Genomic DNA, 16473 nt, shown 5'->3' with positions numbered 1-16473 from the left:
TTGCAGGCCATGCCTGGGGCTATAAAGGGATTGGTAGTGAGTGAAGAACGCTTTATGAATGTCTGCTTGTGGGTATGCCACAAGGGAGGGCCCCATGCTGGTTTTCCTGTTCTTATTTTGACACACTTACTGACTTTATAGTAGAGCTGCATGCTCCCCAACATAATAGTATGACTAGGTAACACTAGGCCCCACCCTCCGGAAGTGCTGAGGGCTTTGGGTGAGGCTATGTTTTCTGAGGTGGAACACCCTGAGTTAATTGCTTCTCAATTAATTGAAATCATATCAACCGCTGGTCTGCGTAGACTCCTCCTATATTTCTGTTCTTCTAAATATAGCCTCTTCTTCCATGTCACCTTTTGGGTCATTTTTTTAGGGAGGTCTTTTCAATTTCCATTTTTTGGTGTGAAAGGTATACCAGCGATTACAGAGCCATGCCTGTGAATCAGTGAGTCTTTTCCAATCTGGATCTTATTCGTGTGTTCTCATTTAATACATCTGTGTCCTTAACTAGCAAAGATCATACACCACTTGGATTTATACATGCCTTAGTGAGAGATGCAAAAATCACAGGTGATGGACAGAATGCAGAACAATGTCATACATTCACCCCAGTACAGAGATCTGGGCCTAAATCCATCGTTTTTTTTGCACCCCACATCACCCCAGTTCAGACACGGTCATATGCAGATCAGTCTGACCCTGTGCCTCATGGGAACAGTCCAGCCCGAACTGCCAAGCCATGCCTTCCCTGGACCGGAAACAAGCATCCTAGGACCGGTTTCTGGCTATCAGCCGTCTTCAGCCAGGATAGCTTGACTCCAGTGGTGTGGAGAGCATGGGACTCACGTCTGAGCATACCCATCCCACTCGGGGTGACAAATGCAAAAACCCCAGGTGATGGACAGAATGTAGAACAATGTCATACTTAGTGAGAGATGCAGCATTCCCTGGTATCGCTGCACAGAGTCTAAAATAGTCCTGCAGTGTCTTAAGACAATGCCTTCATGAAGCTGCCGAAACACTAGAAACAAGTGAAGGGTTTGTCTTCTGGACGAGGATGCTTGTTATTTAACTAACTCATGTAAATGGCGGCCCCTTTGTACCTCTTATTCAGCCAGCTGAATGCTTCAAAGGACTCAAAGAAGAGGGCGGGGTACAGAAAAGGAGTCGCGAGGATGTGGTCACAGATTGATCCATGATTTACCTCGGTGCAATTGAAGGACTGTCTTATGCCTGGGAGACAGTGAAGATTTTAAAAAAAATGTTTTTTTATAGTTCTATATAGCGCGAACTAGACCCGAGACATCGGGTATCAGAGCGCTTTACATAGCACCAGTTTCGTTACAGATGGACACATTCGTGTTTGTGATGCACGGGGACGTTAAGTGATTTGCCCAGAATCACAGGATGTTGAGTGTCGTTGCCGAGACACAAAATTTGTCCTTTAATTGTTCCTGTCTGCTGATGATTCTGTGACTCTGGGAACATATATTTATAAGTCTGTCTGAGCTGCATTCAAAGATCCTGACGAAATTTTACTACTGGCATCTCCAACCGAAACATTATGCAATATATTGAATTGTGTATGAGCTGAGGCGAAAGTCAGTTCATAGCTTGATGTGCTCCCATATTTTCAGATTAGCAATTTGCCAAGCTGTCGTGTGTTTTCTGATTAACCTGTTGGATCCTTTCTTTAGTCTCTTTAGGAGCGGGTAATGGTTCGGCTGGCTTAGCAGAGGCTCTTGAGTTGATTGGCTGACCTGCTGGTGTCTGAGCTAGAAGATTGCCTATGCAAAACACTTCTTGGGGACTTTGAGAAAGTTGACCTGGGAATACATTTTCCTGTGGGCTACTATTGGCTTTGTGGTTTGTAACTGACGTTTATGGCCTTTCCGTTTGCTAGCTTTATTTACGGTAGGCTGTGCAGCTTGAGTTAATACCTCCCCATGCTTAAGCTATGTTTACAGTATTCTCCCATGAAGTTGTTTTCTGTAATAAACAGGCATTTAAATCTTGTTCTTGTGTCATCGCATTTGCTGGGCATTCAAAGACTGTGGTAAATGACAAGCTGCGTTTTTGAGGAAGCCTGGTGTTGATTTTACTTTTGTCTGACTTCAAAGTGAGAGCGTTTATTGGAAAGAGGAATTAAGTGTACTTTCTCCGTGGATTGCCTGTGCCCTTTTAATTTTTTTATTTTATTTTAGATGTAGTAATCTTGAAAGATCTTATTCTTTAGCTGCACAAAAAATGTGCATGTTTTTTGCAAAATTCCTCTGCTTTGTTGAGTCTTTTTAATTTGTGAAACTGCTTTTTTAGGAACAAAGTACAAAACCGCATTTCAGTCTCCTCGTCAGCCTAACCTATTGTGATCGTGGGCAATTTACTCTGTTTATGGCCCATCCACTTTCAAGCACAGGATAAGATCTTTTCACAGGAAAGAGTCGGCCACATTGTAACACAATTTAACAATGCTTGGTTTTCACATTGATGTGTAAAGCATATGCTTTATTTATGGCATCTGTGGAAACTTGTTTTGGAGAATTGGATTAAGTTTAGAGGCACCTCCTTGTAATTATTTAGCTACACAAATATGTATCCGTCCGCAACTTTGCCTTTTTCGGAACACATGTATTTCTGGATATAAACAATTTCTTCATTTTGTCCTTGAAGGCTCTAGTGTAATACATTTCAGTGGAGCAGCAGGTGCAGTGGCACAGGAGCCAGAAGGTTTTGGAAACCCACTGAGCACTGATAATTGTGATATTTTACTTATAAACAAGCAGTCACAAGTGCAGTTAGCTTGCCAGCACTGGGGTCATGATTTAAATGGTGCAGTGGTACAGGCGCCTGGTATATCATCACACCTGCCAGGTTATTCAGGGAGGGTCTAGCAAGGATTATTTCAGTGCAATTTTGCAACGGCCCCCACCCTCGGATTTTTCAAAGGAAACAACCTACATCAAAATGTGATTCCTTGTAGCAAAATGGCTATTTACAGACATTAACACAGTGTAAGATCAATCCAGCCTCGATTGCCAGTGGAGTTAACAGCAACTAACAAGGCCCTACTGCCTTTGTTGTAATGTTTCATAATAAACAGATTGGACCTATGATATCTCTAACATAAAATTTCCTAATCAACAAACCTGGCATGTGCCATTCATTGGAGCATCACCATGCCCTGCCCAGGCCTACCGTATATACAGATACAAAAATAGATGTACCAAAGAACACAACCCCTCCTACAAAAGCATAACAAAGATTATCAAAGTAGTAACCTTCACCTGTGGCAACCAACCCGAAAACCTTTGTGGGATACCCTACAATAGAATAACGAACTACAAGGTTTAAGATAGTGTAATTGGAATAAAACCCTATAGGGCTGTTCCACCTTTCACTTTAAGTCAGGCCTTCTGCTTTTTTCTTAACTTTTCATAACAAACAGATTAGCCCTATTACCTCGATCAGTGAGCAGAGTCTGTGAAGTGGTACAGAGACAGACTAGTGCTGTCTCTTCCCAAAACAAAAGTTGTTAGAAAAACGATTTTCCCTTCTGTGATTACTGTCTTTGCCTGTGGTTGTTACAGTTTAAAATTGTAGTTTTAACCTGCCTGTGATTGCATATTTTATCACCTGTTTTGTGTTTTAAACTTGTGGTATTCCCTGCCCATAATTGCTTCCATTTAACGTGTTGAATTGTGGGATTTGCAGTCCAACCTCTGTAGTTTATCCCTCTCATTCCTAGTGACAATTCCGTTTTCCCTCCAAATTTCTCATTTGCTCTGTGCTAAGACCTGTATGTTAAAACAGTGCACCCCCAGCCACCATTTTTGGTTCACAAGCCAGTGAAACCTGCCCCCCTTCCCCCACCCCAGCTACAGGGATATTCTACATCAGAGGGTGGTCTGTGAGCTGTTTAAACTGTGTTTACTAGGGCCTTGTCACTTTGTTTTTTGGCCAGCAGAGGGAGAGGGAGTGAAGTTTTATTCAAACAGTACTGTTAGATTTCAAGTTAGTGAGGCCTTTTACTGCAGAAGTCCAAAGTGTGGATTGAGCCTGTCTGTCTCCTAGGAGATTTTGAACAAGAGAAGCAGCTCTCCAGCCCCCACCCCCAGGCCAGCAGACCACTGGCTATTCAGTTACCAGGTAACTCTGAGCCCTCCTCTCACACCTGCCCAGGCCCCGTGAGGCCTTGCTGGGTGCACCCAAATCATTCTCCTCCATTTTGTGAGTTGCAGCCTCCCTGACCCCGAGATTGCAGTGAGCAGAGTCCATGAAGTGGTAAGGAGACAGACTAGTGCTCTCTCTTCCCAAAACAAAAGTTGTTAAATGATTTTCCCCTTCTGTGATTACCGTCTTTGCCTGTGGTTGTTACAGTTTAAAATTGTAGTTTTAACCTGCCTGTGATTGCATATTTTATCACCTGTGTTGTGTTTTAAACTTGTGGTTTTCCCTGGCCATGATTTCTTCCATTTAACGTGTTGAATTGTGGGATTTGCAGTCCAACCTCTGTAGTTTATCCCTCTCATTCCTAGTGACCATTCCGATTTCCCTCCAAATTTCTCCTTTGCTCTGTGCTAAGACCTGTATGTTAAAACAGTGCACCCCCAGCCACCATTTTGTGTTCACAAGCCAGTGAAACCAGCCCCCTGCCTCCCCCTGCCCCCCAGCACAGGTAGCCGATCCTACTCTACCCCTCCTTGCATCATCTGACACTTCTTTTTACTATACCGATCCCCTAAAACAAACCTTTCTAAACTCTTCCCTCTCACTCCTCCTCTCCAAAACTCCTTTTTACTCATCCAAAAGCCTCCTCCTACTGCTAAGACCTAAAATTTTTTTTAAAAAGTTCCTTCACTCTTCTATCCCTCCACTATCCTTTTCAATCAAGATTAAAAGACTATCATGTTCACTTCTGAAATTCCATATTCAAGTATACTAATTCACCACTAATCCTTTATCAGGTTCCAGAGTAGCGTGCTACTCGCCAATAAAGAGTCTCAACACCCCATCAGGGTTAAAAGTGCTATATAAATGCAAATCTTTGTCCTTTTCTACCCCTCCTCAACCCTTCTCAATCCAAATAACTGACTAACCTATCCACCACTAAAACTACTCTCATGTTTCACCATACTAATTCAACACTAATCCCGATGGGTTCCAGAGTAGCATGCTACTTGCGCTTCAAAATCCCATCAGGGGAAGCTAGCGCTGTATAAATACAAACCTCTTTCCCTCTTCTATCCTGCCACCTACCCTACTCTACCCAAATAACTGAATAACATATCCACTACTCAAATTACTTCATGTTTTACTATACTAATTTTCAACACTAATCCTTTATGGATTCTGAAGTGGCGTGCTACTCGCCAGAAAAGCGCTTCAACACCCATCAGTGGTAACAAGAGCTATATGAATGAACCTTTCTTCCCCTTTTATCCCTCCGCTATCCTTCTCACTCCAAATAATCTGACTAAAAATCCACCACTGAAATTACTTGATATTTCACCATATTTATTAACCACTACTCCTTTATGGGCTTCCTGAATAGCGTGTCAACAAGCGCTATATAAATGCAAACCTTTTTCCTCCTCTCTCCTTCTGCTTTCATTCCAAATCCAAGTAACTGAGCAACCTATCCACCACTTAAAATGTACTATCATGTTTCACTATACTAATTCAACACTAATCCATTGTGTCCCGGAGTAGCGTGCTACTCGCTGAAAAAGCGATATGACTCCTCGTCTGGGGTAGTAAGCGCTATATAAATACAATTACAATACAATACAATAAAATAAGCAACTCAGTGCTGCTATAATGAGCACAAACCTTCCCACAAGCCTAAAAGTTCCCTGCAAGCACTATTTCACAGCGGAAGCACAAAACGTCTTTGTCAAAGTTCCGTTATTGAGGATATTTTTATCTTTTTTGCTGTCTATAAATATTGTTTTTATATAAGGAAAATTCTTTTGGTCATAGCCTTCTTTTGCATTTGACTGCATTTAACCATATACTGTATGGTATTGAGTAAAATAATATATCTGTATCTGTTGATCAGGTAAGTTCTGGCGATTGCGGAGGTGTGAAACCAGACCTAGAAAAGATGCATTTAAGGTTGCAGGGCTGCAAATAACATGTTGGTAATTCTGTATTGGAATGTTTTTTTAAAGGGGAACACTGAATATTACTCTAGTATTTGAATTATTTCATATTTCGCAGCTGCTAAAAGTAGTCCCTTGTCTGTTGAACACCTTACGACAGTCATGCTCTTTTATCTTCGAATGCGTTTTGGAACTTGTGGTTTTGATTTTACGCACATACACTTTTGGGCACAACAGTCTCAATGTTTAAAGTGCTTTTTGTTAAAATACCAGAACTACCTAGTTTGAGGTGGCAGACAACATGGCAGTCGGTAATTATCTGCTAGGTATGAGAATGTGAAATATAAGGCAAGAATGAATATCCGTTTTGTCTTGAACTCCCTCTAGAGTCCTTTACTTATTTTGAATTCTTTGTTTAAAACATATTTTTAATGTCACATATTGGATAATATTAAGAACAAAAAGCCGACCATTGCTATCTGAAAGAGACACGTTAGTGATAGATTCCTTACCTTAGAATATCCCCAGGCGTCAGACTGGATCCGGATATTTTTGCGTAGCAGTACCCTTGCGCGTCGGTAGGCGTCGTCTGCGGCTCCGCGTCTGTTGTCTGTGTCGTGGACGTCAGTTCTTCTTCTTTTTTCCGCGCCACCAGTGCAGATCCGGAAAAGTGGTACCTTAGTCACTTTTTCATCTTTTGATCATCCTTTTTCAAGTCTTCGACTCCGATCGGTGCCGATAGGGATGCCTGGTTTTAAGCCCTGTGAAGATTGCGACCGGCTGATGTCGGTCACGGATCCTCATCGTCGGTGTCTCCACTGTCTCGGCGTCGACCACGACGACAATACCTGCCTCGACTGCCGGGCCCTTACTTCGAAAGCTAGACGGGAGCGGTCCCGTAAGCGACTCGCACTCCGGCAGTAGACCCCGCACCGAGAGAGGTCCCGGTCCGGACGGAGGTCGAGGGACCGGTCGCGGGAGCGGAGAATCCTAGCTCTGGGAGTCGACATCACTCCTCAGGATCGAAGTAGTCCGGTAAGCACAAGAAGTCGAAGAGACGTCATCGCTCTTCCCCCGACGCTCGCGCGACGTGGCCGAGGGTTCAGGTGGCACTGCCCACGCGGCTCCGTCTGAGTCGCAGGCGCCGCGTCCGGCCTCATACCCTCCGGTCCCTGGGCCTAACGCGACGCGGGGGGAGATCGAGCAGTTCCTCATGGCCATGAGGTCCCTCTCTCCTCCGACGGGTTCCGCTGCGCCTTCGGGCCCAGAGGTCCCGTCTGGGGGTTCTAGCGAGTCGGGGGCTTTGGCCCCGATGCCGTCGGGTGCTTCGGCTCCGATGCCGCCGGTGCCTTCAGGCCCGGCGCCTTCGGGCCCCGCTGGATCCGGTTCCGGATCCGGGTCGTCGCCGGTGGACTAAACGACCTCCCCGGCGCCGGTCCCTCAGGTGTCACCCCCGGCGCCGTCCCCGGGCGGCGCCGTCGCCGACACCTCCCTCGACCCGGTTCCGGCATCGGAACGGCGCCGATTGAGACGCCGTTCGGTGAGTTCACTTACCATGAACCGGCCCCATCCTTTGCTAACCCTGAGTACCAGGTGATGGGTGATGAGGAGGATTGGGAGGGGTCTGAGGACCCTCTGGCACGTGAATGCCAGTCTTATGAGGACTGAGCAGGTGAACTTGGGGAGGCCAGTGGTATAGACACTTCGCCTGACACTGGCTTTGTCTCGCCTCCTACTGTGGCTACGGAGGAGGGGGCAGCCTATAGTGTGGTGTTGATGAGGGCAGCCAAGGCCTTGGGCCTTGAGCTCCCCATCGCGGCCGTGAGGACTAACTTCCTCACCGAGGTCCTTAAGCCGCAGTCATGCTCAGCCAAGCCTCTGCTGCCGTTTAACGAGGTCTTAACTGACGTTCTTTTGGGCACTTGGTCCAAGCCCACTACGGGTTCGCCTGTAGATAGGAACGTGGCCAGACGCCACCGCCCGGCCCAGGGTGACCCATGTTTCCTGTCCACCCACCCCACCCCACCCCTGAGAGCCTGGTCATCCAGGCCTCCAATTCCCAGACCGCATTCCCGTCGGCTCCCCCGGACAGGGAATCCAAGAGGTATGAGCAGTATGGCAAAAAGATCTTCTCCTCCCTTAGTCTGGGACTGCGGTCTTCCAACACCGCATGCCTCTTGGGCCGCTACACCCACTCTCTGTGGGATACGGTCGCGGAAGTGCTGCCAGAGTGTCCGTTGGAGGTACGGGCCAAACTCGGCCAAGCCCTTGTGGAAGGCCGGGATGCAGCCAAATATTCCATCTGGTGTGGACTGGATACCACCGACTCACTGGGTAGAGCGATGTTGGCGGTCAGACGCCACGCCTGGTTGAGGTCCGCCAATTTCTCGGGCGATGTCCAGAACACACTGATGGACATTCCGTTTGATGGCCGTCGCCTTTTTGGCGACAAGGCAGACCATGCGCTTGAGCGTTTTAAGGACTCCAGGGCTACGGCCAAGTCCTTGGGCCTCTCAGCCCCACGCCAGCAATCGGCTGCCTTTCACTCCTTTCGTGGCCACGGGAGCGGTGTACCCACACGTGCTGCCAGCCACGCTCCACAGGGTAATACCCAATGCGGTGGCGGCCGTGGAAACCGCCGTGACGGCGGTCGGGGACAACGACTAGGTCAGTCCACACCTTCCCCCGCAGCATCCGCCTCAAAACCCTCCTAGTCCGTGCTTTCAGGCCCATGTGACGCCAGTGGGTGGCAGGGTTCGCCATCACCTCCTTCACTGGCGCACTGTCACGTCGGACAGGTGGGTGCTGCAGATCGTCCCAAGGGGCTACTCCCTCCCCTTCGAGGCGACTCCTCCAGTCATGCCACCGCAGAACCACCGTGTATCGGGGCATCATTTGCGACTTCTGCAGGAGGAAGTTACAGCCCTCTTGGCCAAGGGGGCCATCGAGCGCGTTCCTGGGCCAGAATTAGGGTGTGGTTGCTACTCCCACTACTTTCTGGTACCCAAGAAGGGCAAAGGGGGCCTACGCCCTATCTTGGACCTACGGAACGTCAACGGCTTTCTCCGGAAGGAGAAGTTAAAGATGCTGACACTGGCTCAGGTCTTAGCTGCCCTGGACCCAGGAGACTGGATGGTAGCGTTGGACTTGCAGGACGCTTATTTCCACATCCCCGTCCTGCCAGGCCACCGGCGCTACCTGCGGTTCACGGTTGGCCACGAGCACTTTAAGTACATCGTGCTCCCCTTCCGCCTTACCAGCGTCCCACGGGTGTTCACAAAGGTGATGGCGGTGGTCGCAGCTCATCTGCGCAGGTTAGGGGTTTCAGTCTTCCCCTACCTCGACGACTGGTTGTTGAAGGTGGGCTCGCCCCAGACAGTCGTCAGCCACCTCCAGACTACGGCGGATCTCCTGCACCAGCTGGGGTTCTCCATCAATGTGCCGAAGTCACACCTGTGCCCCTCTCAGAAGCTCCTCTTCATCGGAGCGGTTCTAGACTCGGCGCGGTTTCGTGTTTATCCGCCCGAACAGCCGGTCCGGGATATTTAGGCTCTGATTCCCATCTGTGAAGGGCCGACCCTTACCTCCAGGGGGCGGCGAACCAATGTGGACTCCCATACCTTCAGAACTACTCCTCTCTCTATCTCCCCACAGGCGCCGTCGGTAACACCGGTACATGGCGGACCGGAACTGACCTTTCGTGACCCCGGAAGTGTGGAGGGTACTGAAGGACCGGAAGTGACCACACCTGACCCCAGAAGTCATTCTACTGGATTCCGGCCGGATGGTAGAAAACCTGACGACTCGGAGGACTCAGGGTTCCCGGCAGCGGACTCGTGGCAGGAGTTAGCAGAACGCGAAGAACCAGCAGCGGAAAGCGGAGAAGAAAGGAAGAGCCGAAAGGAAGAAGAAGAAGAAGACGACGTTTGGTGTGCGGACTGGTGGCGTCCTCAGGAGGTGGCTGGAGAGCGGCTGTAACTCGGAGGAGAGTTACGGCGGGGCACGTGAGTACCTTGACCCTTCTCCGTGTTTCCCCTTTGTAGTAGTGTACATAGCGTAAATAGTCTCCCGAACCACACTCACTGTACAAACGTGCACCGACACTGTACAGAATTGCGCACTGTTTTCCCTCGCAACTACACTCTCTACCCGCTACCTGTTTTTCTCTCTCTCTCTATCTACCCTACCACCCTCCCTCACGACCGTTTCAAACCCCTCTCACTTCCCGGTGCTGGTGACAGTATTACGAGGTTCGTTGTCCTCTGGACTAACCGCCCTGTCTCTTTCTATTTACCTCCGAGGGGCACACCATTACCTACACCACGGAAAGACGACCTCAGCCCAGCAGCGGACACCTTACCGACGACACCTCCCCGGAACCTCATCTCTACACCCGTACCTGGACTTCCACTCGGACAACCGTACTTCCTGGACTAACTTTCTGTCTAACCAATAAAGTTCTTGCTAATCATAGCGCACTTCATACGGCCTCAACGCCTGTTATTCCGGCCCGCCTTAACCCCCACTCCACACCATCTTTCAGCCGTTATCCCGGGTCTCGGTCAGGTTGACGCTGCGGCTTCTGGGGCTGATGGCCTCCTGCATCCTACTGGTGCATCACGCCAGGTGGCGGATGCGGGCTCTGCAGTGGGACCTGAAGTTTCAGTGGGCCCAGCATCAGGGCAACCTGTCGACCACGTCCTGATCTCGGAGGGCACTGCGAGACAGCTGCAGTGGTGGCTCACAGACCACGATTGGGTCAGCGGCAGATCCCTCTCCCTTCCCCAACCGGAGCACGTAGTTGTGACGGACGCCTCCCACCAGGGCTGGGGAGGCCTCATGGGAGAGGCGGAGATCAGAGGCCTCTGGTCTCCGGCGGAGGCCCGGCTCCACATCAACTTGTTGGAGTTACGGGCGATTCGTCTAGCAATGAAGGCATTCCTCCCCTCTGTCCGGGGGAGCGTAGTGCAAGTGTTCACGGAAAACACCACCGCCATGTGGTACTGCAACAAACAGGGCAGGGTGGGGTCATGGACCCTTTGCCAGGAGGCTCTGCGCCTCTGGCAATGGCTGGAACGCCAGGGCGTGACCCTGGTGACTCAACACCTGGCCGGTTCTCTGAACGCCAGGGCGGATAAGCACAGCCGTCGGTGCATTATGGATCACCAATGGCGTCTGAACTCGGACATGGCGCGAGGCCACTTTCGGCAATGGGGAGAGCCTTGGTTAGATCTATTCGCCACAGAAGAGAACGCGCAATGTCATCTGTTCTGCGCGTTGGAATTTCCAAGGCGGCACTTGCTCGGAGACGCTTTTCGTCGCGAGTGGAGTTGCGGTCTGTTGTACGCCTTTCCGCCTATACCACTTCTGCCCAGAGTGCTGAAGAAGATAAAGCGCGACCGGGCCCAAGTCATCCTTGTGGCTCCGGACTGGGCACGAAGGTACTGGTTTCCAGAGCTACTCAGTTTGCCAGTCGATTTCCCAGTTCGTCTGCCTCTTCGGGAGGACCTTCTGTCGCAGCAGCAGGGGATGGTCCTCCACCCGAACTTGTCCAGTCTCCACCTCCATGCTTGGAGTTTGAGCGTCGACAGTTGAGGCCATTTGACTTGCCTCTTGAAGTCTGTAATATCATTCTGGCAGCCAGGCATCCCTCCACAAAGTCTGTATACGCCTTCAGGTGGAACAGATTTGTGACATGGTGCACAGCAAAGGCTGTGGATCCTCTCTCTGCCCCTCTTTCTGAGCTTCTTCTCTTCCTTCTTTCTCTTGCCCAGCAGGGCTTTGCTCTGGGCACTATCAAGGGCAATCTTTCTGCCCTTTCAGCCATCTTTGTTCAAGTCCCCTATTGTAAATCGATTCCTGAAAGGCATCACACACACGTTTCCACCTGTTGCGTTTGTGATGCCTCAGTGGGACTTGAACCTTGTACTTACATTTCTGATGTGCTCTCCCTTTGAGCCACTTCACAACTGTCCTCTCCGCCTTCTTCCTCTGAAGACTGCTTTCCTGGTTGCCATCACCTCTGCCAGGAGAGTGAGTGAGCTCCAGGCCCTTTCTTGTACTCCTCCTTTCCTTTCTGTCCATCCGGACAAGGTTGTGTTGCGTACTAAGCCATCTTTCCAGCCCAAGGTTGTCACAGCCTTCCACATCAGGCAGTCCATCACTTTGCCAACCTTCTTTCTGCCACCGCACCCCTGTAAAAGAGGAAGAGCGTCTTCACCGTCTGGACCCAAAACGTGCGCTCTCATTCTAATTGGATCGCACACCCCAGTTCCGGGTGGATGACCAACTCTTTGTTGGCTACGTGTGCGCTAAGAAGGGGAAGGCGGTACATAAGAGGACCATCTCCGGATGGATCATCTTGTGTATCCAGGCATGCTACTCCTTGGCTAGAAAGGAGCCCCTGTTGGATTGCGGGCTCACTCCACCCGAGCCACGGCGACTACAACTGCCCTGGGCCGGGGAGTGCCCTTGCAGGACATCTGTCAGGCAGCTACGTGGGCATCGCTGCACACGTTTGCAAGACACTACTGCCTGGACAGCCAAGTCCGGAGGGGATGGCTTCTTTGGCCGTTCTGTCCTCCAGGACTTTCTGGTGTGATTATTGGTTCGCAGACCCACCACCGGGGTTGGTATTGCTGGGGTATCCTAAGGTAAGGAATCTATCACTAACGTGTCTCTTTCAGATGCACAAGTTACTACTTGTGTAACGATATATCTGTAAGAGACATTAGTTAGTGATAGATTCCTTACCGACCCGCCCATCCTCCCCGTTCTGCGAACCGATATCTAGGGTTAGGGTCTTGCCCTTCAGGGCCCTAGTTTCTATGGCACCAGTGTTGGTTTTTAACATGGCTCAGCGCTTCTGGCGCGGAAAAGCTGTGTCTAAGAACTGACGTCATCACGGCGCCGACGACGGACGCGGAGCCGCAGACGACTCCTACCGACGCGCAAGGGTACGGTTACGCAAAAATTTCCGGATCCAGTCTGATACCTGGGGATATTCTAAGGTAAGGAATCTATCACTAACTAATGTCTCTTACAGATATATCGTTACACAAGTAGTAACTTGTGCTTTAGGCTATTTGTTTAATATTCCTCTTTACCCCATGATTTCACTTGAAACATTCAGCTAGCCTGCTGTGTTTTATCCTGTATGTCATTTTGATAATTTTAAAAGCATTCCTCTGAGTAAAGATGTAGATTTCAGGCTCATTAAGCCAAAGAGCGCGTTTTCTATGATTTCGTCTAAATCTGTTTCACGGTTTTTGAGAAATTAAGCTTAAAAAGTTGGTGATAGTATAGACAGCTGGGCCCGCGGGAGTCCTGCAGTACTCCAGCAGTGCTATAAATTAAAAATGAAAGCATTTTGATTGAGCAAGAGTGCTCTTTTCGCTGTCAGCTACTTTAGTCCTCGAGGACCGAAAAGGTCCAGTGGGACTGAGCAATATGATTAGCTTGCTGTAACATGAACAGAAATGTTGTGGCTGCCTTTTTACAGACTTGAGGTTTTAAATATTTTTTTATTTTACATGGGGCTGAGTAGGGATAGCTTTACCAGATTTTTTTTTTTCATGCTGCAGGCCCATGGTACTTGGTACGAGGGGCGCTGTGCGGGCCTGCGGGATCCACTGCGGTTACAGAAAATATTTTACAAAAAAGGCAAAAAAAGAAAAATGAGGCGTGGGAGTCCATGGGGTGGGGGTTGGTGGCCGACTGGGGGCCATTGGGTGCCGTGCAGGGCCACAGGCTAGGCTCTGCATTTAATCTCTACTGCTTACGGCAAAAGTTATACGCAGTGGTGGTTACAAAGCCCGCTTGATCCGGTTCTATGACTCCTGGTAAACAGGGGCCGAGTCGTGCTGCCAAGATCCCGGTGAACAACTTCAGGTCCACGTTAAGGAGTGATATCGGCCTGTATGCCGCACAGTTAGTTGGATCTTTACCTGGTTTCGGCAAAACAATAATGTCGGCCTCTAGCATCTCCTTTGGCATCGAACCCGGACCTTGAAAGGAGTTAAAAAGTTTCGTCAAAACCGGTGCCAGTAGAGGGCAGAACGTTTTGTAGAGACCGGCGGAGAAGCAGTCTGGCCCAGGTGCTTTTAGCGGTTTAAGTCTGGCTATCACCGATATTACCTCGTCTAGGCGTATCGGGGCTTCCAATGCTTGGGCGCTAACCTCATTTATGGCCGTAACGTCTGCGGTCTCCAGGTACTCAGACCCGTTTCCGTGATCCACGTCCGGGTCTGCCGTGTAGAGCTTGGCATAGAAGGCCCTAAACGCCTCTGCTATATGATCGTCCTCCTTAACCTCCTCTCCACCCTCCTCGTGAATGAGGGGAATCTTTGAGCGGACTGTTTTAGCTTTCAGTTTGCTGGCCAACAGGCGGCCCGTTTTGTCCCCCCCCACCCCCCACACATAATATGTGTGGCGGAGGTGGAGTGCCACGTACTCCGCCCGGTCCAAATATAGGCTCGCAAGCTGTGCTCTGGCCGCCTTCAGTTTCCGCCAGATCCTCGGGCCCCCGTCCGGCAGTGAACCCTTTCCAGTTCCAGCACCTGTTCCGCCAGTTCCCTGCGTCTTTCTTTTCGTTCTTTGTTTTCCGCCGCAGTAATCGCCATTATTTCTCCCAGCAGAACCGCTTTGAGTGCTCCCCAGACTGTCGCCTGGGTCACCTCCCCTGTGTCGTTCCTGCTCAAGTACTCAGTAATACATTGGGACAATTGCTTCGTGACCCTTTTGCGGGTGAGTATGTTTTCTCTAAGGCGCCATCTGCCCCTGCGAGGACGCGTGTGCGGGACCTTCAGTCGGAGGACTACTGCGTCATGGTCTGACAGTGCCGCCGGGGTGACTTCCACATCCTCCACCATGGGAGTCAGGTCTGTGGATCCGATAAAGTGGTCTATTCTGGCATATGTGTGGTGCACGTGAACAGCAAATGGACCTTCAGGCACACACAGAGGACCTGGAGAACCGCTCCAGACGCAACAACATAAGAGTCCGCAATGTGCCACCCAAAGCGGAAGGGGGAGACATTACGACGTACTTGCAAGATCTGTTCCGCGAGATACTAGGAGAAGGCGAGGATTTTGACATTCGTATAGATAGAGCCCATAGGGTGGGCCTAGCGCGCCGATCACCTGCCCCTCCGCCGGACATTCTGGCTTTCCTGCCAGACTATCCCCTCAAGGAACGTATCTTGAAGGCGGCTCGTCAACGGAAGCCCATCACCTTCAGGGATCACACACCGGAGCTTTTCCAGGACCTGTCTGCGATAACCCTGCAAAAGAGGCGGGCGTTCAAGGGGGCTTCCTAAGAGACAATGGGGTCCCATACTCCTGGGGCCACCCCTTTAGACTGATTTTCAAGTGGAAAGGGTCCCTCCACCAGCTCAGATCACTTAAGGACACGTGCAAAGTTCTGGGCATCCCGTATGAGGAAGACGCTCCGGAGGACGAATCGGGCCGACGGTCCTCCCAACTGAGCTCTTCTCAAAGGATGAGCGACGAATGGCAACAAGTGAGACGCAGACGCTCACCCAGGAAGGGGTTCAGGCCGGATCCCGAGACTGTGGCGCACGAACACGAAGCAGCTATATTGGAGCTTTCTAAGGACACGAACGCCGGACTTTTAGCATGTTCCTTTTAACCGGAGCTGATGTGGTGTGTGTGTGTTATCACTGAGGAGGTATGAACTTTATTTTGAGTGTTAACAGCAGGCAACTCACTGAAGTAGCATGGGTTGCACCACAAATACCAGCAAGCCATGTTGTTTAACCACGCCCACTGTGGCAAGGTGTTTTGAGTGATAAAGGTGCCGCCGAAACTGCTCTGCTGTCACATTCAAGTCCAAAGCCCCTGAGGAAGCAGTAACGAAACGCGTCGGGAATGGACTATGCATTTTGAGGACCTGGTATGTTCATGCTGTGGCTGCTTTCAATAAACAGATTTGGCGAATAATTACCTATGAAGTGACTCTCTCTACAACAGGCGAACTTTGGAAGTTTGTAAGTAGCGGCTTGCCTGAGCCGCAGAGAAAGTCCCGATGTTGAATCCCTGCAGGTCTGTCAACCGGCGGATTTGCGTAAGGCATGGGTGCCGTTGTTGAAAGAATTCAAGCTGTTTCATTGAACATTTGCCAAGCGCCCCGATCCACTGAGAAGGTCTCTCTCTACAACAGGCGAACTTTGGAAATATATATATATATATTTATATATATATATCCTACTGGCGGTCGCCAGTAGGTAGTTATAGTTAGGATTTTTTTCAATGCAAAATCTCAAAATTCTATTGTGAATAACGTTGGCGCCGGTTGACGAATCTGCCTGAAAAGTTCCTCAAATTTGCCTCGCGGAGCTCCGGTCCTTCCC

At 49.8% G+C, this 16473-nt stretch overlaps 1 protein-coding gene across 1 annotated transcript in view; it reads left to right on the top strand.

Annotated features, from left to right (window-relative positions):
* The window catches only part of KIF1C (kinesin family member 1C), a 912154-nt gene that overhangs the window by 68822 nt on the left and 826859 nt on the right, over positions 1-16473 (top strand). The window lies entirely within an intron of this gene.

The sequence above is a fragment of the Lissotriton vulgaris genome, chromosome 12 (genome assembly GCF_964263255.1).
Source record: "Lissotriton vulgaris chromosome 12, aLisVul1.2, whole genome shotgun sequence".
NCBI lineage: Eukaryota > Metazoa > Chordata > Amphibia > Caudata > Salamandridae > Lissotriton > Lissotriton vulgaris.
Note: the sequence above shows the minus strand (reverse complement) of the source record. Positions and strands in the feature narration are given on the sequence as shown.